This window comes from Diuraphis noxia, unplaced genomic scaffold, assembly GCF_037042655.1.
Source record: "Diuraphis noxia isolate RWA-SAM2 unplaced genomic scaffold, SU_Dnox_SAM2 contig0001, whole genome shotgun sequence".
In the NCBI taxonomy this organism is placed as follows: domain Eukaryota; kingdom Metazoa; phylum Arthropoda; class Insecta; order Hemiptera; family Aphididae; genus Diuraphis; species Diuraphis noxia.
In genome coordinates this window covers 33,997,947-34,007,114 of record NW_028301711.1, presented here as the reverse complement: position 1 = coordinate 34,007,114, position 9,168 = coordinate 33,997,947, and the positions used below count along the sequence as shown (strand labels likewise).

Below are 9,168 nucleotides of genomic sequence, written 5' to 3'. Positions count from 1 at the left end.
GAATATTATATTCGTGCACATGAAGGCTCGCAGTGTTATAAATAACATATATTATGATTTTATTGAAACCAGTAAAACATTAATTGGCTAATTGCTATTGCTTCATATCAATACCCAAACAATTTCTTTTTTCCAAACTGCAGACTGGGCCTTTTCGACTGTTTTTAAACTGTATTTATAGACATATTTTTTTTTTTAAATACAAAATATAATACTATGATAATAATAATAAAATATTTTTTTTTGAAAGTGTATGCCTATTATAATGATTTATGTATTTTATTCAATAATATTTTCAAATGCAATGTTTTTGGAAAAAAGAATTCTACCTACTCTAATTTATTAACTAGTATGATATAAATGCATAAATAAATATAAAATATGAAAAATTCATAGTATGAATAAAAAATATTTTGTGGCAAGAACGGGAAGCAAGCTATTTCAGGCGGGGACGATATTATGTGCATCTGTTTAGGTGTCCTAACCATGACTACATCATTGAACATTAAATAGGAAATTTCGGTCTTCAATATCATTCACGACTGATATAACAAATTATAGTAACCGATGGTGTCTAAAATATATTGAAGAACAGAAGAGCATTGATACGTGTGTAAACTGTGAAGTCTCCCTTCTCACAAACTACACCGGGCACATTGTAAGTGATACCAAGAACTTAATTCAAAACTAATAAAAGTTAGTAGATTTGTAGAGTATATATAACAATAATTTAAATTGTTGTAAGTAATTTATATTATACTTTTAATAATTTATAAAAATGTATAGGTAACGTACCTAAATAGTACTATTTTGTTAATTTACACCTTACATACTAAAGGCACCTTTATGGAATGTCCTAGAACCTAGTTAAATATGATATCATGTTTGATGTTTGAAATGTTTTTTGTATTGTCCATTTACAATATTTATTTAGGCATTAGGTAGCATATATTATTGTTTAACTATCGTCTAGCACAGTTTTTCAAAGCCAACAAATATTTAAATAAGTTCGATTTTAAATCTCATAGAATATATAATATATAGACTGATTACGCTCACCTTTTTGATAATTATGTGAGAACATTGTGCAGTTATACAATTGTTTTTTATAGTTTATAGTTTATACCTTCATAGTATTTTAATTTTAAATGAACAGTCCATAATTAATTATGGTAATTTAATAATGACGTGCAAATTACGAATGATATGAATACAGACAATAAAGCTTAAATTCGATAATGATTGTTTATTATGATAGCCGATAGGTGCCTATGCTCGATAAGTAGAATTTCAAACAATTAAAATAAACCCTAAATCACCTAATTAAAACATGATACAAACTTTGTATTACAAAGATACTATAATCTACACATATGTGTCTATTGTTATATTGTGTAACTTCAGAATGATTTCTCCGATTTTAATAAAAGTTATATCAATATTGACTTCTATTGAGACTCGATGTGTTAATAGTGGTAATACCTTTTTTTTTCAAACCATGTATACTACCTATTATGTGATATTCACTAAGCAAGCTCAATCCCTTTTTCTTTAAGAGGACGTTTCACACGTATGTGTTGTCTCCGTCTTACAAGTGCGTAACATTGCAAAAACTGTTTTGCGCGGGAAAGAACCGAGAAAGATACAGTTATAACTAAGAAACAAAATTTTCACCACATAAAAAAGAGAATTTTGTCTGTGCAATATCGTTTTTATTTTTTCGATATCAGAACTACAAAAAAAGTTATTCATGCTTAAAAAACGCAAAATTAATGTATTATAAAACAATAAGAATTTTTTTCGTATAAGTGATATCGAAAAAATAAAAACGACATTGCACAGACAAAATTCTCGTTTTTATGTGATGAAAATTTCGTTTCTTAGTTATAACTGTATCTTTCTCGGTTCTTTCCCGCGCGAAACAGTTTTTGCAATGTTACACACTTTTAAGACAGAGACAACACATGCGGGTGAAACGTCCTCTTAATAACAGTTATTTCATTTATTCGAAACACGATTATTCAAAATCTGATTTTTGTAATTTTTAAATATACTTTTAGACAATATTTTCAAATTCTTGAGATTTTCGTACTACTTAAAGAATGTCTTGTGGAAACACAAACTTCTGTTTTCCAAATAAGAACACTCCTTTCCAACTATAAATTATATAGTGGTTAGTTTTTCTGAAAATGTTGACGTATCAGAAATCAGAATCAAATTTCGTACGAGTAGATTTTTGTGTTATTTAACTTTATAGTTTAAAGAAAAAAGTTCATATCCGAAATGGATTTGTAAAATATGGGAGCTTTGGCTTTAAGTCATTAATATAGATCTATCATCTATTAATATAAATAATTCATATAATTGGCCCAAGATGATAAATACTATATCAAATTTTATGTCTATTATCCAAAATAATTTATAATAAAAAAGGGGGTTTTTATTTGAAAAGCAGGAATTTGTATCGTCGCAAGATACTTATTAAGTAGTAAAAAAAATTCAAGAACTTTAAAATAAGAAAATATATTATGATCTTTGAGTGTATTCAAAAATTCCAAAATTTTTAATTCGAATAAATTCATCATCAAAGGAAAAAAGCGGGTAAGTCGTGGATGTCGCTCTGCTGTACAATAGGTTACAAGTCGGTTACTGTAATGGATGTAATTAAATTGAATCCAATGATATTATATCATTGTATACGAAAAACGATTCTGAGCGAAGACGGTTTATCTGTCTAGGATATATTATAGATTATTAAAAATTTTCAAATCTTAGATTTAAAAAGAAAATTTTTTATGATTTTCTAGTTTAATATAATTTGCGAATTTTCGTGGTTTTCGTGATTTTTACATATGTTGTCAAAATTCAAACTTTGAATGCTTGTAAAAAAAAATTGTGCCAATATATTTATTTTATTTTTCACCTGCTTTTGTAAAAATATGTTAGGAGCCTTATATAAAATTTTATATTCTTAGATATAAAAGGAAAATTTTTTATGAATTTTCGTGATTTTTACGTATGTTTTCAAAATTCAAACTTTGAATGCTTGTAAAAAAAAATTGTGACAATGAATTTATTTTATTTTTCAACTGCTATTGTTAAAATGTGTTAGAAGCCTTGTATTAAATTTTCAAGCTTTTCTACGAACACATAAATTTTTATCGATATTTATAGAAAAAAAAACTAAAACAGTTGAAAAATTAAAATGTCAATAAACAGCTCAAAACAAATCTAAATATTTTAAAATTTTTATCAAATATAGAAAATGCATATATAAATATTCAGTGAAAATTTCAAGTATCTATGGTCATTTGTTTTAAAGTTACATCAAAAACCAAAATCGATTTTGTCGAAAAATGAGTGTGCCTAAAATTTCCCGTTTTCCCTTAATTTTTAGTTTGTTTTTCTCGATTATTTAAAAAAGTATTAAGAATTTTTTACTTTTGACCCCCAAAGTACCAACTAGATTCACTTTCTAATCGAATAAGTTACTGAAGTCAAAAATCGAAGCACTTTTAATGCCTCAAAACGTGATGACAGACACAAAAAAAACACACACATCATGGTAAAATCGACACATTCATCGCTCCACTCAGAATCTAAAATGGGGGTGATCATGATTGGTGAATCACCCAGTATTTGCTTTAAGATGGCTTAGGAAAAATTCCAAAGTATGCAAAATAAAATTGTGTATACTATACAGAATCGTTGGTTTATATGAAACCAATTTTGGTATAACTATTTTTTTTTTGACCAAATACAATTCATTATAATTATGATACAATATATCATCAAAGTTGGATAAGTCACTATAGGGTAGACAACTTGATATCTAAAAGTACTAATAAATTATTTAATTGGCATACGTTTAGTGCATGACCTACAGCTACAAGGCAATTTTTAGGTTTAGTGGTTCAGGTTGACCTATAGGAAAAAAATTTAATTTTAATGTCTATGATATGGAACAAAATCAACTATCGCATTGGACACACCATAATCACGCACGGATTCCTGATAGCAAAAGAGGAGCCTCTTATTTGTCAAACCAGTGGAACTATGTTAACAGTCAAACACATAATTGACGACTGTTTAACGTAAAACCAAGAACGAGTTGAGCACAGGACCCTGGACTCCGCACTCGTTCCCAATCTTAAAAATAACTCAGATTTATTGAATTTTTAAAATACTCCAAATTGTACAATCATATATAAAAAAATTTACATCCCATTTTATTTATAACTCATCTTTGTAAATGTAGTGATCCCTCACTAACGCCTATATTTTGAGTTCGACTACGTTGGATGACAATTAGGTTTTTCAAAGGAGACGTTTACAGGTTTTATTAATTACACAACGTTAAAAGTTATTATTAAATGTTTATTAAATTACAAATAAAATTATATAAATCTGAGGACAGAACGTAAAGTATCTGCCCGAGAAGTTAGTAATCTATTCACTAAAATAAATGGAAGAACTTAGTTTGGCGGCTATTAAGAGTGCGCGGACTCTACGACCAAATACGTTCTACATGTGTGGGAGGTTGAACTAATTCTAATTCTGCTATGGAAAAAGTCCTGTATTTATGCAGAATTTACATGGCTAAAGTGTTACATGTAAGAGACTAGGAGGTTGATTAAAAGGTACCGACGCTGTCTTTAGTACCTAGTTGAAAGTCGTTCCAATTCCCATATAAATTATATTAATATAAATTCTAGGAATTGTAACGAGTTGTTTTTACAAGGCTGGGCATACGAGTTGAAGTATTGATAATTTATTGCTAATTGGGTTTTTTGGTTACTATATTGTATACGATAAATGATTTATATATCGCTACATTGTAATCATATAATAATATAATATTAAATAGTATTAAAATAGTAAATTGACTATGTCAATGTAAATTCCCCTCGAAGCTGGAAGTCCCCATACTTAAGCTAAATATGTTCGTAATTGTGGGTAATTTTTCGGGCTGTTCCTTGGTGTGAGTGGAAACTCGATTAAATCAACGTCTCTGTGAGTTTATGATTGGTTTTCATTGAGTTTTTCTGCTTCCTCTTGTCTTGTATGTCTTCTGTGTTTGTTGTTATGTAATCAGGTATTATCTTTGTATTAAAAATATGTATTATTATGATCATTATTTTTATCATAATAATACTTATGGTCGCTTATGCCGTATAATTATATATATATTGAATATCTTCAAGTTCGTTGAGTTTCTTATTGAATTTGTTTTGATTGTTCATTTGTTTTTTCGAGTTGGAGACCCTATGTAGATCTTCCATGTTATTTGTTTTGACGTGGTAGTCCTCCATTACGTTATTATTTACGTAATTTACGTATAAATTTACATATCTCTATTTTTGATTAGACATTTTCGTCTCGGATTGAAGTCCAGGTATTCTGATTTGTAATCAGTTTTCCCAGGTATTAGTATGTCTCTAATTGCATACCCTTTGCAAGTTTCTTTTAAATGTAGGATACCTACTCCTTTTAGTGTATGGCTGGTTGACTCCTTGTCTTCATCCCAGGTAATGAATATTATGTCGTAGTTGAGTACGTAGATCCATTCGTTTTTTAATCATTTTTTTATGGAAAATGGAAGTTACGATTTGTACGTGCATGATTTCGCAGTTTGGTGAAACCTTTGCTGGATCTTGTATTAAAAGTACATGGTATGTCGGTTTTGTTTTACGTGGATGTAAAGGACTGCCTTCAGGACATAAAAGGAAATCTTTAGCGTGTTTACAATGAGTATAAAAGAATTCGTCATATATCGAATAATGTTCTTTAGATTTGCGTATTACTAAATACTTATTACTAGATTTTATATAAACACAATCATTGTTAATACATACTGGTACAGGTATTAAATTATATATAGAATAAAATCATTTTGATAAATAAGAGGTAAAGAAAGTATAAATACTAGGTTGTCATTGGAATAATAAATAGCAAGGTATGAAAGTTTAATTAGTTCGTAAATGTTAGTTATGTCTAAATCTGTGGGCAGGTCTGTCCCCCCTGGTAATGATACCTTAATATCTTTGACGTAATCTAAAAGTTCTTGTGGTGACATAAACTTGGGTGTATGATTCCAATTTTTGCTTGTTGTATTATTTCTAATAGTGTATTGGATTCCTCCATGTGTTTTGTTATTAATAAATAACTAATGTAAAATGGTTTAGTAAATGATTTTTTAATCGTTGATCTTTCGTAATGTTACTTATAGTGATTCATTTATTAAGAATACCGTATTATAATATTCGCGGAATTCTGTTTCGGTTAAGTACATAGCCTAAGGTACCTACTACTTCAATTTGATCTTTAATTAATTTTGATTGTGATATTTTCTTTGAAAGTCCAATATTAAAGTTAAACTTTTTTATTACATTTTTATTTAATTACATATTCCGTATATTAATCTCGCGGCTTTAGTAATTAGTCCTGTTATAGCGTTTCTTTTGGTTACTATAATATATTATGTCCTATCGATTCTAATATTTGATAGATGATTTATATATCGCTACCTACATTGTAATCATGTAATAATATAATATTAAATAGTATTAAAATAGTAAATTGACTGTCGGTTTACTAAATAAATATCGTTGTAAACACTTATTTATGCATATCTTTTAACTTTCTATAACTAAATAATGGTCTTTGTTGTCGATGTTTTTTTTGTGATAAATAAAAAAAAAATCTATTATTACTAAAGAATAATCATACAAAAAGTATAAAATAACGTTATATATCATGAAATTACAATTTATAAGTTATACGACATATTTTATAAGCAGTTTTTTTTTTTTGAATGATGGTTGTTAATTATAATATTCAGCTAAATTAAGTGGTAATAGTTTTCATTGGTTTTGTGCATTTGATCTTGAATTTTAATATTGACCATACATTTAATTGCTTAGTATTCACCCCATCTACAGTATCTATATTTATAAAATGTTCTGAATGATCGACAGATAAATGAATATAACCAGTATCTTTCAGACTGTGATATGGACATATTATTATGGCTTCCATTTATATAATACATATATAGTATAGTAGTTCTCGAAAAATTCTCGCCTTTGGACAATATTTATATAATTATATGTTTTTGTTTCAGTTTATGACAGATAAGTTACAGTTTTGTTACAGTATATACTATATACTCAATATAGACATAGTGGGCTCAAAGCTCAATAGGTCACACGCTAAACGATTGTCATTTAGTTTAGATATTATGTAATTTATAATTACACGATTTGCCTAATTATAATTAAACCTTCGATGATATGGCATACAGTCGTACGTGACTTTAAATTATGTACTATATTATTATAAAATCACAAATAGATTATTAAAACACAATAAATAGTGAATAATCGTAAAATGTAAGATGGATTAATATTTGATGAGTACCTACCTACCATTAAGTAGTACCGTTTAATAAGATTAAATATAAATTATATTCATTTAAAATCTAGGTTTTAGTCAACCTATAAATAATATTAAAATCGAGCATGCTATATTACTATTGATCAATAATGATTAATTAGGTATATAAATCGTCTATTTAATATAGTACAAAAGAGAAAAAGGTTATATAGGTATTATTTTAGTATCTACTTAAATTACGAAATAACTTTAACGAGACACAAAATGTTCACCTAAAAAATAAATAAAATATATCGCCTTCAGCACTTAAAACTGCAGCTGTGATTTAGACATTACAAGCTATTAGCTTGAAGCTAATAATCTACGATTATTTGATTTATGTAGCATTCCGCCTATATGTTTAGTGTAATATAAAAACAAAAATTGCATCAACATGCAGGTTGTAATGATAATCATGAATAAGTGGAAACTATAAAAAAAAAAATATATAAAAAAAAAACAATTATCTGCTGCTTGTAGATAACTATTTGATATTTAAATATTTTGTTCAAACAATATTTACGTTGGTATAAAATAATGGCGACACACACTATATAATATAAAAAATTTATCCGATAATATGTGTTCTAGTGTGCAGTAGTGTCTACGTAAATACGTAATAAACAACTATAGGTATATGATTGGAATTTGTAGATGGACAAATCCTTTGGTAAGCACACGTGAAAGCGTAAGGAAATGGCAATATTGGTAAACAAGGAACGAACTGAGCACTTGTGAGTTGTGCAGACTTTTAAGTGATCATACTTTTGCGATCATACCGTATTTTTTATATTATTATGGATGTTTCTGGTTTTATTAGTAAGTTTTTAATTTACATTTTCAAAATGAGAACAAATTAAACATAAAAGTATGAGATTGATTTAATAATCAAAATGTATAGTAATAACAATTTTAATATTAATTAGTTAAAAATATTTCATCCAAATTTTTATCCAACAATATTATGAACCTTGTAATATTTAATTTAGTAAAAATGACAATGAAATATCAATGTATGTTGTTCGCAAACACATTTTGTATAATCGAGTTTAATTAATATGATATTTAATTTTCCCACAAAACCTTGTTTAAAATAAGAATTATATATAGCAATCAATACAAATAAAACAGATTATTAATTGGTATTTGAACATATTATTATTTACAACATTATCATAGCATATTGTTATGCAGTATAACAGTATAACTTATACTGTACATTGCTATCGCCTGTTACACACGATTGTCCATTGACAGACGACAGTACATATTATAATGACTAAGATCATCGAAAAAATACCTTCAATAGTTCAATAAATTAAAAATTGAACACTATACTATTACAACTAAAATAATGAAATATTGGTTGGTCAAACAATGATATAGGTACTAACCATAGTGACAGGCGTACAATGTTATCGGCTTATCCATTATTATTTATAATTTATTATTAATCGATCAATAATATTTAATTGACTTGTAATAACGTCAATAGCTACAAAACCTTGTAAACGAAGCTATTCGTGACGATGTACTAACAAATTAAATTTTAAAATACTCATAATAATTTGCATTAAAATTAAATTCTAATAAAAAGCTAATGAAATGTTTTACATAATAATCTTACCTATACATTTTATAAGAGACCAACTCACTCTATTTTTTAAACTAAAAGTTGAGCGTGAAATTTGGTATGTTACGCACTCGTAAGACAGAGATAACATTACCTATATT

General features: G+C 27.3%; 1 pseudogene; it reads right to left on the bottom strand.

Moving 5' to 3' along the window:
- Window positions 1-4,929: 4,929 nt before the first annotated feature.
- LOC149060591 (uncharacterized) lies at window positions 4,930-8,865 on the bottom strand (annotated as a pseudogene).
- Between the last annotated feature and the right edge of the window lie 303 nt (window positions 8,866-9,168).